Genomic DNA, 16,928 nt, shown 5'->3' with positions numbered 1-16,928 from the left:
ACGTGTTTAAGCTCACATACTCTTTTCTGTATTATGCCTTGCTTTTAAACCATCACAGACTCTGTTTATCGCAGCCTTTAGGACGATCGAAACACAATCAAAACTGTCTTTGTACCACTGATAGACTGACTTAAGGGTTGATGCTGCATTTTTTTAGATTAGATTAGATTAGATTAGATTAGATTCAACTTTATTGTCATTACACATGTACAAGTACAATGCAACGAAATGCAGTTTAGCATCTAACCAGAAGTGCAATAAGCAGAAAGTGCAGAATAAACAGTATTTATGATATACATTATTTACAGTGGGTAAATAGCAGTGGTATTAACAGGATCTATAAACTATACTATAAACAAGATATGTAGCTGAAAACAATATACATATTAAGGTGCAGATTAATATTAAGGTGCTATGCAGGTTAAAGTGATTAAGGTGCTATGGACACGATCAAGGAATGAGTACGTAAAAACATAATAAACAGATATATACAGTATTTATGAGATTTATGTACAAATGAGGTATGTACCAGTGAAATACAAAGCGGAAAAAGGATAAAAATTATCATGTTTGTAGTGTGTGTGTGTGTGGGGGGGGAGGAGTCCTTAAGAATGCTGCGAGCTCGACGCAGACAGCGTTTCCTCTGGACGTCCTCAATGGGTGGAAGTGAAGTCCCTGTGATGCGCTGGGCCGTTTTCACCACTCGTTGCAGTGCCTTGCGGTTTGCAACAGTGCAGTTTCCATACCAGACTGTGATACTGCTGGTCAGGATACTTTCTATTGCACAGTGGTAAAAGTTCACCAGGATGGCCGAAGACAGATTGTGTTTCCTGAGTGTCCTCAGGAAGAAGAGGCACTGGTGAGCCTTCTTGGCCAAGCTGGAGGTGTTGGTGGTCCAGGACAGGTCCTCCGAAATGTGGGTCCCCAAAAACTTGAAGCTGGAGACACGTTCAACAGCTATTCCGTCTATGTGGATGGGGTCATGCGTGCCTCCTCCTTCCCTCCTGAAGTCCACGATGAGCTCTTTAGTTTTGTTGTTGTTGAGGAGCAGATTGTTGTCCTCACACCATGTGGCCAGATGCTGTACCTCCTCCCTGTAGGCTGTCTCATCGTTGTTACTGATGAGTCCAATCACCGTGGTGTCGTCAGCAAACTTAATGATGGAGTTGGATCCATGCACAGGCCTGCAGTCGTGGGTGAAAAGGGAGTAGAGGAATGGGCTCAGCACACAGCCCTGTGGTACGCCTGTATTGAGTGAGATGGTGATGGAGTAGGTGTGGCCTGACCTAACATGCTGAGGTCTGTTGGTAAGAAAGTCCATAATCCAGTGACAAAGGGAGGTGTTAATACCCAGATCTCCAAGTTTAGTGACTAACTTGGAAGGGATTACAGTATTAAATGCTGAGCTGAAGTCAAAAAACAGCATTCGTGCTTTTTAAAGGGGATGTCATTTTTCAGCATTTTAAAGGGGATGTCGTGAGTTTCAGCTGTTCATCTTTCATGAAGCAGTTTCACCAGATGAAAAACCATTCAAAAGTCACGTACCGCTACTTTAACAAAAAGTCGTTTCAGATAAAACTCCGAGACATTTCAAAATTGGAGAATTATAAATTATTGTGTGTTTGTGTAACCCAATTAAAATTTGGGGATTACTAATATTTTTGTTTATGTTAATTTATAACTAGTAAATAAGTTGTTCTTATTTGTTCTGTAAATAATGTTCTGGTTGTTTTATGCTGTTTAAAGTAAAGTGTATGTATAGCCCTCCCTTGATTTATTTTTAAGCCAATCAGCATGAACTGTCACAGGTCGGGAAAAGAGCGGGAGAAAGTGGGTGGAAAAAGAAGAAAAAAGTGGAGAAAATAGCGTGATGTGAAACAAGTGTCATGTAAGCGGGTAAAACACCTGTTTAGGATTTATCTCTCTTGATGCGTTAAGACAAACAGACAGTGAGTCTTATATTAACATCTTGCAGTCAATTAGTGACATTGTTTATGCTGTATCAGCCGTGAACTTCGTCTCTTGAGTTTTCGCGCATGGACATTGAAGGCAGTACGCTTCCTCAGCAACTGTGCCGATTACAGTGGATTAAAAGCATCGGATAAACTCTGATTGTTTCATCCAAGATCAAAAGGAAAAAGACTGGTGGATTTTTTCTGTTTCATCCATGTAAACAAAGAACGTGGACAGCTCCACCACAACCGACCAAATATACTTCGTGATCTGTGCTGATTGGGACTATTAGGTTGGATCAGGCCTGCAACGGTAATTTTGGATACCCTTTTTTTATTGTATTATAACATTTTTGTAAAATATATTGGGGTTTGAAATGCATATTAATGATTGTGTAAATGAGTAAATAGTTAATTTGTTTAAGTATTATTAACGTATACAAGTTTGGTATGTGAGTCAGGGATAATGTTAATACAGCTACTGTAAATGGTGTTAGTCGCAGGTTTTTTTGTGCAAGGTTAGTACCACATATATATAGGGTAATTGAAGCAGTTTTTTCAGTTTAAATAAGAGTATAGTTTAAATATAAAATAATCGTAAGTACTGATAAGTAGTGGCCCTTTTAAATCCTTACATTACCACAAAGAAAGAGATTTCTTAAACAATTAAAAGAAGTCAAGGAGCGCTTTCCAAATACAGCCAGGGGTGCTAGGGGGCGCTACATTTGTCAATTTAAACAAGTCAAAAAAGGTCTTTAAACCAAACGATTTGAGTAAAAATAGAGCATAACTGTCACTGTAGAACTTACAGACTGACCTAATGTTTGATGCAGCGTTTCAGTGAGCAACGACTTTTGTATTATGTGTTGCCTTTAAATGATCATAATGTTTCGGCATTGGAGAATGTGGGCATCGATCCCACTACCTCTCGCATGCTAAGCAAGCGCTCTACCATTTGAGCTAATTCCCCTTACACAGAACCTTCCTTTAGGATTTGTAAATTGTAATGTACTAACAGAGCGTTGATGCTGCATTATAAAGTGAGAGTGCAACGTGTTTGAGCTCACGTACTCTTTTCTATATTATGCGTTGCTTTTAAACCATCACAGACTCTGTTTATTTAAAACGTTGATCTTAGCCTTTAGGACGAACAATGTGAGGTCTTTTATGAAGTGCATTTTTTCTTTGATTTTGTTGGACCTGTAGGAGATTGTCCTGTTCTTGTTGCAGCTCTGCTGGAGGGTTATTTTCTTGGTGTTTGTGGTGGTGGTGGTGGTGGTGGGGTCTTTGTTCCCATTTTGGTTTATTCAGTATATGATGTACTTTACATCCATTTCAATAATGTGAACATTTCCATTTTTGTCGTAAAATACTGCTGTAACAATGTAAATGGACGCTGAATAAACATACTTAAATGGATATTTAAGTATTTAAGTACATATTTAAATGGATGTAAAGTACATCATATACTAAATAAACCAAAATGGGAACAAAGACCCCACCACCACCACCACAAACACCAAAAAAATAACCCTCCAGCAGAGCTGCAAAAATAAACAGAGCAAGATCAGGATGAATACATGATTCAGTTTCTCACATTTTCAGTGATCAAAAGCCTGGGTCCTGGCATCCACGTGGATGTTACTTTGACACGTACCACCTACTTCAGCATTGTTGCAGACCATGTTCACCCTTTGATGAAAACTGTATTCCCTGATGGTTGTGTCCTCTAAAGAAGTAGATTTGTATAAAGCATGAGCTGTCAGAAGTGGGATTCGAACCCACGCCTCCAGTGGAGACTGCGACCTGAACACAGCTCCTTAGACCGCTCGGCCATCCTGACCTGAACGCACATTATGAAAGACAATTTTCCTCAACACCCCCACATGGCCAAAGATTTGTACGAACTGCTGAATCTTTTCACATTATTATGTATGTTAGAGGGTTAAAGACATAAATTTGTATAAAGCACTAGCAGTCAGAAGTGGGATTCAAACCCACGCCTCAATGAGAGACTGTGACCTGAACGCAGCGCGTTAGACTGCATCCTGACTAGCTTGGGTACCATCGACACCACCCTCGCCCCACACGGACTAAGATTTGTACGAACTTTTCACATTATTATGAGTAACTGTGATGATGTCAAGGCGCCAGACACATCACCAGTAACACCAGATTCTGTCAGACTCCCAAGCATGGCTGGATTACTGACCGGGCCAGTGGGGCCAGCGCCCAGGGGCCCTTGATGTCAGGGGGCCCAAAACATTTTGCAATGCCTATCAACATTTATTATACAATATATTTTTATTTCCGAGGGCCCTCCATTTTAAGGATCCTCTGACTATTAGGGACTTTGACCCCAGGGCCTCTTGGTGGCCCTAGCCATGCTTTTGGGGCCCTCATGAAAATGGATGAGGCGTTGTGGCACTGCTCTGACTTCGACTTCTGGCTATTAGGGGTCCTAGAAAAGAGAGGGGCATATTTTTAGAGGGCCCTGGTTATGAGAGCCCATACCAGGGGGCCCTAGAGAAGAGCAGGGCATATTATTAGAGGGCCCTTGATCATGAGGGCCCCTGCTATGGGGCCCTTGACTTCCATAGAAGTCGTTTACCATGGCTTCTTGACTTTCTAGGGACCTACAAATTGCCAGGCAAGCTACCATATTTCATAACAGACGTTTTGTTGCAAATATGCGATTCAGGCCCTTACTTAATGTTTCTGAATTTGTATTGTTTCAAAATTATTATGTTCAATTTCTCTTAAGCGCAGAGACACAAATTAATTTAGCAATTTCAAGCAGTTTGAATGCATACACACACTTAACTGAGCTATTTGATGTTCTTTTCATGCCTGACAATATGTCCAACAGTGAGCTCACTTTAAAGGCTAACTCACTCGCTGCAGCATATCCTTCAGATCTGAACATGAGCCTGGCAGATGAATTGATACAATACAAATAATTCATAACAGAAAAAGAAAAATGTCCTAGTAAAATGCTCAAAACCATGATAAATTTGAATTTACAGTCAACCTTTCCAAATGTCTACATAGCACTTAGACTTTTTTTGACTGTGCCTATCACAAATTGTGAAGGGGAGCGTTCATTCTCCAAACTGGCTCGTATTAAGAATGAACTCAGCGGGGGATGGGGGGGCCCTGGGCAACTCTTTGCCCAGGGGCCCAGACTATCCTTAATCCGTCCTTGCTCCCAAGCTATCTTAAACATGTGTGCACACATTAATGATTAGACAGATGTAGGAGTATGAGCTCATAAAAATATGCATATGCTAATGTTGTTGATAATGCCGGTATTGTAAATGGATACACTGTTTTAATGATCCTTTCAGTGACCCGTGAATGGTATGCTCCAAGAAAGGGGGAGGGGCATCCGGGTTATAAACTTCAAATCAAAACTGCTAAAAGGTGAAAAGGTGTGTATTCATTATTAGGCATTAAGGGCATTACAACTACCCCATACCACCCCCAGACTGACGGCATGGTAGAACGTTTTAACAAAACCCTGAAATCTATGCTGAAAGAGTTTGTGGATGACACTGGCTCGGATTGGGACACGTGGCTCCCCTGTCTTCTTTTTGCTTACAGAGAGGTCCCACAAGCTTCTTCAGGCTTCGCTCCCTTTGAACTGCTGTATGGAAGAGAAGTGAGAGGGCCATTGGATGTCCTTAAAGAGGCATGGGAAGGTGACAACCCTACTGATGAGTTGAATATCCTTTCCTTTGTGCTCAAAATGCGGGACAAATTGGCAGATTTATCGGTAAAGGTACGTGAAAACATGGCAGCAGCTCAAGCAAAGCAAAAAAGGTGGTACGACAAGGCAGCAAGATGTCTGGAGCTAAAACCAGGTGATAGAGAACTCAATCTTTTTACCAACTTCTGACACTGGTCTACTTGCAAAATGGCAAGGACCATACACTGTCCGCAAGAAGATCAACCAGATCACCTACGAACTGGTGCTGCCAGATCGGAAGAAACAAGTGCAGAGCTTCCACATCAATATGCTCAGGAAATGGCACCAGAAAGAGCCCCCAACAGCCCTCAACTTGTGGATAAGAGCAATTGGAGAAGAGGAAGAGCACCAAGAGCAGTATTTTCTGGGCTCAAGCACAGCACCAGGCACACCGGGTGTGTCACATCTCAGTGAGGACCAGCAGGGCAAAGATAGCAAAGATTCTGCCAGTGTTACTCTTCAGTGCAGAGCCAGGGAGGACAAACATGACGCAGCACAAGATCCAGCTAGCAAAGACCGAGCCTATCCGGCAAACATGTTGCAGAGTGCCAGCCCGTCTAGTCCCTGACCTGAAAAATGAGGTGAAGGCAATGCTGGAGATGGATGTTATTGAGCCATCATCCAGTGAGTGGTGTAGCCCTGTAGGACTGCGATTTTGTGTGTATTTTTCCTAGTTGAATGCTTTCTCTACTTTTGACCCATACCCCATTCCTAGAGCTGACGAATTGATAGAGAGGTTGGGTAAGGCAGCTTTCCTTACCACCCTTGATTTATGTAAGGGATATTGGCAAGTCCCATTGGACCCAGCAGTGCGAGAATTGACTGCATTTCGGGTGCCAAGTGGACTATATCATTTAAAAGTGATGGCTTTTGGGCTGCATGGAGCAGCAGCAACTTTTCAAAGACTTATGGATAAAGTACTGAGAGGCACTGACGAGTATGCTGCAGCATATATTGATGATGTGATTGTTTACAGTGCGACATGGGAAGAGCACCTGAAACATCTTGTCTTCCAGAAACTCGCGGCTGCAGGTCTGACAATCAATCCAGCCAAGTGCAGCATCGCCAGGTCCGAGGTTTCCTACTTAGGGTACATGCTTGGGAGCAGAGTCATCAGACCACAGGTAGATAAGGTCGAGGCCATCAGAGCAAGTCCAGTTCCAACAACCAAGAAAAGGGTAAGATCGTTCTTGGGATTAGTTGGATGGTTTAGACGTTTTATTCCTGACTTTGCCAGCCGGGCAGCCGTTTTAACAGACCTCACAAAAAAGGACATGCCCCAGAGAGTGCGATGGACTCCTGAATGTGAAGCAGCTTTCCAGGATCTTAAGAACTGTATGTGTTCAGAACCGGTATTGAGGAGTCCGGACTTTAGTAAACCTTTCATAGTGCAAACAGACGCTTCAGGTCTGGGTCTAGGAGCAGTTTTACTCCAGGGGCAAGGGGAAGAACAAAAACCAATTTTGTACATTAGTCGGAAGTTGTTTCCCAGAGAGACTAGATACTCAACTGTAGAGAAAGAGGCGCTAGCTGTTAAGTGGGCCTTAGATTCTCTTAAGTATTATCTAGTTGGGGCTGAGTTCACACTTGAGTCTGACCACAGAGCATTACATCAGTCTGTTAGAATACCAAGTTACCTTAGATATGTGTGCTAACTAATAGTGTTGATAATACCGGTATTGTGAATGAATGTATTGTTTCAGGATCCTTTCTGTGACCCGCAAATGGTATGCTCCAGGAAAGGGAGAGGGGCATCCCGTTTATAAGTGCCCATCTAATCAAGATGGAGGACAGTTTTGATTGTGGAGGAGCTGGGTGCGTGAACCGCAGCTCGGAGGGGCATAATTGTTTGTTGTGTGCTACAAAGTTAGTCCCGAGTAAAGCAAGGTACAGGCTGCAGTAGCCTTTGCATCATTTTATGCTTTTTCTTTTCTTTTTCCAATGTTTGTAAATTATCACTGGATTCTTCAATAAAATATCAACTTTTGCTATGACCTGACGACGCATCTCTGGCAAGTTCTTACGGTGGCCTCATAAAATCGACCACTCATGACCACGTTATCACAGTAAGTATCATGGTTGCACTGCAACAGTGTGGGGCCTGGGCGTTAAAGGAATGTTAAGCAGGCCTGAAATGCAGGAATGGATGTTTATTAATAAATGAAATGAAGTTGAGCAGATGAAAGATGACATATCTCAGGTTCATCCTGTCTGACAATAAATAAGTTAAAGTCAATGTGTTTTCAGTATTTGCATTTTCCGTACTGTCCCAACGTTTTCTGATTTGGGGTTGTACATCCCGTGGGCCATTTGCAGCCTGTTATTCTTTTTTACACAACTAGTGAGGTATTTTAGAAATAAAATTTAACTTGCCGCTATAATCAAGTTTTATAAAACCTGCTAGAACTGTTTGACCTCTGGGTGGTGCTCTCACATAAACCAGATCTAAGACTCTCCCCGTCTTCTTTTCCCCTTGACTCAAAACATTAACGTCACACTAGGGTTGGGCGGTATGACGATATTACCGTATACCGCGGATTTTAAAAATGGTGACGGTATTAAAAAATGGTGCCGGTATTTTTTAAATGTGAAGCGCCAAATTTCTGCTTCAGGTTTACCTTGAAAACTGAGACTTTAGGACATGCGCGCATCCACAGTGAGGGAGGGGTGGGAGGGGTAGGCGGTTGGAGCTCGCTGATTGGCTGTGGGGTGCTTACTGGTGATAACACAGAGAGACGAGTGAAGAGCCACACTGGCTAGCGTTAGCTGTGAGCTAACAAGCAGAAACTGAAAAACGGCTCGTCTTTAAATTTTTCAAAATCAACATTTTTTATCAGTTCAACCGGAAATGAACACAAGCGCGTGCATGCGCGGACATGTACTTATTTACTAAATATATCTTCAGTGTAAATCGAGCACAAGTGTTGAGAAAAAGGAGCAAACAGTAATAATAACGTTACGCCCAATACGCTGTTCTGACTCTTGTCTGCCATAGATTTTCCTGCCTATGTAAGAACTATTTTTTCCTAAATAAAAGTGCTATATTAAGAAAAAAGAACGTCTCACCTGTCGTGTAATGTGAATTATAAAATATATAGTCTGGCCCTTTAAGAAAGTTAAGCGCACTATAGGGCGTAGGGAGCGAGTGTGTAGGGAAGAGATCGGATTTGTACCGTTTCTGTGCTCGTGTTTTGCACTGAGCTTGTGTGACATGTAAAGTAGCGTTCTCGTTAACCACTCAAATGTTTGGACTTTGAATTATTTTAACATTATTTTACATCACCGTCATCGCAACATGAACATTTACATTCATATTTTTTGTTACGGTATAGAACTTAATTCTGGATTACAGGCATAACTAATCGTACACGTTCATACACTTTTAAGAAATATCTGTAACTATAAACTAAGCAGTTAACTTTTGAAATATATTGAAGTGTTTAACCTGCTATTATTCTGTTTTGTGTGGGCAGAGAGAGATTACAATGCCAAAATGTTATGTGTTAATGTTTGTGTTAAAGTGTAATTGATACACATGCATTTATACTTATGCGTATTTATTATAGATCAGACAAGATAAGCAATGTTTGACGTTCAGATTGTTAAATCTTTTTATAATAAAACATTGAAATATTGTAATTACACTCAAGTGTGTACACTGTAAAGTTTGTCCGCGACACCCCCCACCCCAAACAAAAGCTCAGGATCACATTTCATAGGAAACACTCACTGGTCCAAGCTCTCAATCCTTGCACTATAATAAACTGCTTTGGATAAAAGTGCCTGGTAAAAGTTTTAGATGTTTTAAATGTTATAGACATGTAGAATTTAGCATCTTATAACAGCTACATCCAGCATGATGCTGCATTGTAAACGAGTTGAGTGGTTTATCAGAGTGGCCTCCCCAGTCACTAAATCCTGATCCTAAGCCTAACGAGGCATGGACTCCACTAGACCCCTGAAGGTGTGCTGTGGTATCTGGCACCAAGATGTCAGCAGCAGATCCTTTAACTCCTGTATATTGTGAGGTGGGGCCTCAGACTTGTTTGTCCAGCACGTCCCACAGATGTTTGATTGGATTGAGATCTGGGAAATTTGGAGGCCAAGTCGACACCTCAAACTGGTTGTTGTGCTCCTCAAACCATTCCTGAAGCATTTTAGCTTTGTGGCAGGGTGCATCATCCTGCTGAAAGAGTCCACAACCATCATGGAACCGTCTCCATGAAAGGGTGAACATGGTATGCAACAATGCTTAGGTAGGTGCTACGTGTCAAAGTAACATCCACATGGATGGCGGGACCCAAGGTTTCCCAGGAGAACGTCGCCCAAAGCATTAATAAACATCCATTCCTGCATTTCAGGCCTGCAAAAATTCGCACATTCCAAAAAAAGTTGGGACGGGGGCAATTTAGAGCTAGTAATGAGGTGAAAATACTAAATAATGATGTGATTTTAAACAGATGATTGTAATCATGGTTTGGTACAAAAGCAGCATTCAGGAAAGGCTGAGAGTCTCTGATGAGCAAAGATGATCAGAGGATCTCCAGTTTGCCCACAAATGTGTGAGAAAATGATTAAAATGTTTACAAACAATGAACCTCAAAGAAAGATTGGAAGGGATTTGTATGTTCTCCCTCTACAGTGCATATAATCATTAAACCTTTCAAGGAATCAGGAGGAATTTCAGTGTAAAGGCCAAGAGTGCAAGTTTAATCTGAACGCCCGTGATCTTCCATCCCTCAGACGGCATCAAGAACCACCACTCAACAATAGCTGATATAACCACAATTATAACAAACAATGTAAGAAACTCTATTTTTATTTTATTTACATTTTCTATAGTGTCCCAACTTTTTCTGATTTGGAACTGTATTTTACAATAAATGATTTACTGTGATATTTCATTTTTTTCATTTATTATTAATTTTCATTTATTCCTTCAAGAAAAGAATGAATACATTTAAATGTACTTAATAAGCATATAGTGTAAAGTTACAGTAATTATTAATTACAATACATTTGTGTTGGGGGGGTGTAAAATCATTTTAGTAACATAATGATAAATAAACAAATGATAAAGTTCAGACACGTCCATATTTGGTAATATAGAGGTACACCGTTACCATGGTGACGTTACACCTCAGCCCTCTGCACTCTGCCTCCTTGTGCCATTGTGACATCATCATTCTGATGGCACTGAGGGTTCTAACAGTGAGTACTTATGGAACGAGAGCTCAGTTTAGTTTAACCTTCAGTGTGTGCACATCACTCTCATCATGGCTCCTGAACAGAAGAGATGTGCTACCCACCGTCCCGCTCGAATGCAGCGCTTTCTGGGTATCCCGTGTCGGCGCTGGCCGCACAATCGAGCTCATCCTCAGCCCTTTCAGGATGTTTGTGCTGGAGAAACCGAATCAAAGGGCGGCGTGGAGGCCAAGAAGCAGATCATTATGGAGGGATATTTGTTCAAGAGGGGCAGTAACGTCTTCAAAACATGGAACAGGTCTGTAGAGAGTGAGAGCAGATGATGAGAGAAGTACAAATTAATCACCTCTAATCATCATAGTGATCATGTCCTACATATTTCCTACAACTGTACTGACTCAGACTGATCAATGTCGTGTTAAATCAGAAGACACGAGGATTTAAATCTGATCTATTATTAAATTATTGTATTATTTACAAGTTCAAATGTATTAAATCCATCACGCCGTTGTTTTATTTCTATTATTTCTTTTCTTCAGGCGCTGGTTCCTGATCCAAAACAACCAGCTCATGTACCAGAAGAAGTCTGAGGTCTGTAACGTGTCCTTTACATAAAATAAAATGCTTTATCTGCAGTAAACTCGAGCTTTTTCAGCTGCTTTTCAGTAATAATGGTCCAGTTTGAATGATCCAGCAGGAGTGAATATGATGATGGAAGCACTGGCAGCTGAAATATTAGAGATTGTATTTAACCTAAGCTGTGTGTTCTAACACATGAAAATGAAAATATGAAAATGATGAAAATATATATACTGTATATACAGCAGTACCTTGTAACTTGACGTAAGTTGGTTCTGGGAGTGGTGTTGAGTTTTAAAGACGTTGAGTTTCGAGCTATTTTTCTTCATAAGGATGTTTGGGAAACCTGTTAATGCATCCATGGTCCCGTAGAGCTGCAGATATTTTAGTCTCATGTAAAATAATGAGGTTGTTTTTGACACTTAAACACTGAAAATAACCCAAATCTAATATTAAACACTGAAATACAATTACAAACAGTTAAACATCAATAAAAATACAATAAAAGCTGTACTTTAGCTTTACTTCTTTATTGTTTTCTGACGCTTCTTTATGCTGGAGATGCTTGATGTTGGAATACCGTATTCCCTTCAGCACTGGCGCATTCACATGAGAAGTGACAAAACCGCTTTTGTGCCGCTGTGCCGTTATTTCCTATGAAGTGTGACGGCGGTACACAAAACTTAACGTGACTTATTGTAGTAAAACAGCGAGTGAGGAATTTGATTAGTGGAGGAACTTATGAGCAGTAATAATGAAGAGAAGTTTAGTGCTCCTGTCTCCTTCTTTTACTACATTAAACCACATTAAGCTTTATTTTGAACCAGAAGCGTTTTAGACTCTGGGAGAAGCTGATTCTGATTCTCACCATTTCTCATAAGCTCGAGCTGTAACACAAGTTTCAAAGTGAAACAGGAAGGAAAATCCAGATAAACACAGATACATGTGGAGCTGTAACACTGGATCTGACGCTTATTCCACACTAATGCAGATTCAGCTCAGATTCACATGCTGATGAGGTTTTACTGCTGAACAAAGCGGATGTTTATTGTTCATTTAAAATTAAATAAATAATTCTTTTAAAAAACAAACTGATCATGTTGAGTTTAAGGGAAATGGTGAGTTACAAGGTACCGCTGTATATATAAAAAAGGGGGCGGCACGGTAACTACCATTTCTGTGATTAATGGAACCAAAGTGTGTAAAACATGACGTTAAAATCATAATAAATAAATAAATAAATAAATAAAAAAGGAGAAATTACTCAAACTGATTCTAAAGAATCACTTGTAAGGACACGTTTGCTAAAGTTTGAGTCGTTTTGTTTGTGCTTTGATTTAAACTGGTATTTTGGAGGTAAAGATGTTTGATAAACTATTTGCCCCCAGCAGAACCCCACTGTGGTGATGGAGGATCTACGTCTGTGCACGGCTGAACACTATAAGAGCATCGGACGCCGTTTCTGCTTTAAGGTGGTTTCACCTACAAAGTGAGTAGAGTTCACCATCAGCCATGAACATTCATTATAATTCTATATTTATGAGGTATTTATGATAAAGCACGTGTTGTGTACATGTTTACACGCGTGTGTGTGTGTGTGTAGGAAATGTGTATTACAGGCTGATTCAGAGGAGAGAAGAGAGGCCTGGATCAGAACTATTCAGAACATCGTCGTTAAAACTGATGATAACAGAAGAGACGACTCCGAGGCCGAGGTGACTCTCTTTTAATTCTGTTTTACTCTCATAAGCCTCTTTAGAGCATCACTAACACTTTACAGATCGTACCCAGTCAAAACGTCCAATCATGACTGTTTTGCAAAGATTCTTTAACATTTAAATGCAGAGAAAAGGAAAATAAATGTCAGAAAACAGTCACAATCCAGCGCTCACCTTCAAAACACTGTCATTTCATCTCGTTTGTTCATTTTGTGACGTCGATAGATTTTCCAGCTTTAAAAATATTAATAATAATAATAATAATAATATCTCAGTGCACCTCGTCTGTATTGTGTGTTCGACAGGAGCCGGACAGGAAGCTGTCGTCATCGTCATCATCGTCCGGTGAAACTCTGAAGTCGATTTCCATCACATCCCAGTTAAACAAGGTGGTGGATTTAAAAGCAAAGCAGGAAGGATTCAGTAACTCTGAATCTGGAGGATCTAAACACGCAGAGAGAGACTCGCTACGTCTAAAATCAGTCTCTGGATCCTCAGGTGGGTTCAGGACCCCGGTCAGGCTCTAACGAGAACACTTGTATTGTTTAATCATCTGTTCCACCTTTCTTCCTCTTTCTGATTAATTCCTGCTCCACCCTAAACCTCGTACCCCTGACCATCCACTTCTGACCCTGCCTCTGTACAGCTGAGATGAGTCCTGGCGAGATTGTACTCGAACCTGCTGCCGAGTACGATTCCTTCTCCGATGCGTCTCTACTGCACAGTGGTGAGTACGATACAGCGCGACGACTAGAAGCGTTTTTATTTAGAATGAAATGTTAAATGTAACAGATTGAAGTTTTGAGTGAAGGATCCAGTTCAGGTTTGATTTAGAACTTGTTTTTAATAAAGATTTACTCTGTGACTGTGTGTAAGATGTAAAGTGATAATACTAACAAAAAATACCTCTTTTAAGTCGAGATTGTCAGATTCGGGCGGACGCCACATATCAGAGAAAGCCCGGAGCAGGAACTGAGCACGTTCTCCAGCTACTGCATCCACACAGGTCAGCCAAAGCTTTACTGAAGCATAGAAGTAAAAACACATCCTGCAGGCCGAGTAGAGTTCCATCAGCACGTGCACACAGGAGGGTCTAGTTTAGCTTCTTATGAAACACCAGGATGAATTTTAGCTGGTATTTAGTTTAAGAATACTAAAAGAGAGTGAACATCTCAAATCTAAGTCTCAGTTAGTCTGTACCTGAGTTCTAAACACACCGGCATCCAGGCCACAACACACAATCATGCAGCACAACATGAGGACTGAAGGAAATTTGGGTTTTGACCATTACCTCTTCCGATTGCTTAAAGTGTTTCCACTCACTGGGTGAACTGGTGTGATTTAATAATAAAACATTTATAATTCATGTCTCTGTAAAGCTCTATACCGGGGTGTCAAACTCATTTTCACCGAGGGCCACATCAGCATTATGGTGGCCCTCAAAGTGCGATTGTAACGTATCCTGCTGTGACTGCATTTACATTTACATTATTGGCATTTATTAGACGCTTTTATCCAAAGCCACTTACAGTACTGGGACAGTATACAGTCTGAGCAATTGAGGGTTAAGGGTCTTGCTCAAGGGCCCAACAGCAGCATCCTGGCATTGGTGGGACTCAAACCAGCAACCTTCTGATTACTAGTCCAGTACCTTAACCACTAGGCTACAACTGCCCATTGCTCTCTGCCTTTTAATTCTTGGACAGTTTGTTGTCAGTTAAACGCTGGTGTAGAAACACCGCCATCTAGTGGCAGGATGCGGTCATGTTGCGGGTCACAAAATCCACATGCATTGTGGGAGATGCCGTTTATGTAGGATTTTACAGAGTATTTTAAGACAATCAGACGTCTTTTAAGCTCACACGGGCCACATAAAATGACATGGCGGCCAGATTTAAGTTTGACACACGTGTTCTATACAGTTGTTCTACATCTGACGTGTTGGAGATCAGTTACTAACAGTGATTTAATGATGTTTGTGTAAACAGTAGCTGGTGATAAGAGCAAGACTTCAGTCCAGAGGAGCAGCTCTCCTTCTAAAGTTCTGACTAGATTCACAGCTTTTATAGAACAAATCTTCTCTACTGTTGGCGAGATTGTACTCGAACCTGCTGCCGAGTACGATTCCTTCTCCGATGCGTCTCTACTGCACAGTGGTGAGTACGATACAGCACGACGACTAGAAGCGTTTTTATTAAATGTATTTTATATTAAATGTAATAGATTGAAGTTTTGAGTGAAGGATCCAGTTCAGGTTTGATTTAGAACTCATTTCTAATAAAGATTTACTCTGTGATTGTGTGTAAGATGTAAAGTGGTAACTAGTGGCGGTCGCACTCTCCCTCCTCCCTTATCTGTCCTGCTTGGCCTCTCCTGTATCGTACTGTCTCGTCTACTCTACTCTACAGAGATTTTCTCAGCACAGCTCCTCAAAGAACAAATTATGGAATTGGTTAAATGGTCTCTGAATGCTATTGACACCATCTTCTCATCGAGAAGTTCGGGTTCGGGGGAACCCACATGCCCCGATGGAACGCAGATGGCAGGATACGCGACGGACTCGTGGGGGAAGTGGAGAGTCGTGTGCCTGGCACCTCTTTTGTTGGAGGACGTAGAGGATGTTTACCTATTTGGAACTTTAATTGTGGGGTTTCTGCTGATTGGTTTAGGCTTAGCCCTGCTGTATCTGGAAATTAAAAAGTTGGGTCAGTTGTCAACGGTCCCAAGGAATTGCCCAATTTGATTGATATGGTGGGTAGAGCTGTTGGAACTCAGACTGTGGTTATTAATCGCAACATGGATTCCATTTTGGAGAAACTAACTGCTTTGCGAAATGAGATGGATCAGAGACGCATTAATTCTGTGAGTTCTTGTTAAATTTGTATTAGGGCTCAGACAAAACAACATGTCATTTCTGCACTTGGCTCCCACTGTTATCATCAACGACCTTGGTGATAAGAAAATTCCTCCAGAGGATCTGCTGCGAAGCACCCTACCCTCCTCCACTGGCTGGTTCATTCGGGGCAGTAAGGGAGCTGTCAACAACCATTTCATCGTGAATTTTATACAGACTTTTTCTTGCTGCACGAATTTGACTGTCAGAACTTTCCCAACCCCCAACCCAACGTTTTCCACTCTTAGCTTAATTCCAACAACACGGCATGACAGGTCTGTAGTGCGCGCTGGTCTGGCTGCGAATCACCAGATGGCTGCTTGTCGCAGCTGGTTACTTTTTATCCCCTCATCCCTACTAGTGGCTGGTCGTGTGACTATGTTATGTTTTGTTTACATGTGCTTGTGTGCTGTAAGGAGCTTTTTTTCATGTTACCATAGTGGGCTCCTCAGGGAGCACAATCTGGTTGCTGTTTTTTTTTATCTCCTATCCTCCCAATGATGTTTATTATTTCTTGTTTCTTATCCTGTCTTCCCGTCCTGTCTCCCCCCCCCCTTGTCATATTGAATGTTTGGACGGGTGGATGGCTAATTTCGCTGTAATTGTACTTGTTGCAATTTATAGTGACAATAAAGTTCTACTACTACTACTACTACTACTACCCATACTTTATAATGCAGCATTAACACTAAGTTTAAAGGACTGCTCTGTGTAAGGGGAATTAGCTCAAATGGTAGAGCGCTCGCTTAGCATGCGAGAGGTAGCGGGATCGATGCCCGCAATCTCCAGTGCAGAAACATTATGATCATTTAAGGCAGGGGTGTCAAACTCAT

This window comes from Trichomycterus rosablanca, chromosome 10 (assembly GCF_030014385.1).
Source record: "Trichomycterus rosablanca isolate fTriRos1 chromosome 10, fTriRos1.hap1, whole genome shotgun sequence".
NCBI lineage: Eukaryota > Metazoa > Chordata > Actinopteri > Siluriformes > Trichomycteridae > Trichomycterus > Trichomycterus rosablanca.
The sequence above is the reverse complement of the archived record's forward strand: the minus strand, read 5'-3'. Positions refer to the sequence as shown.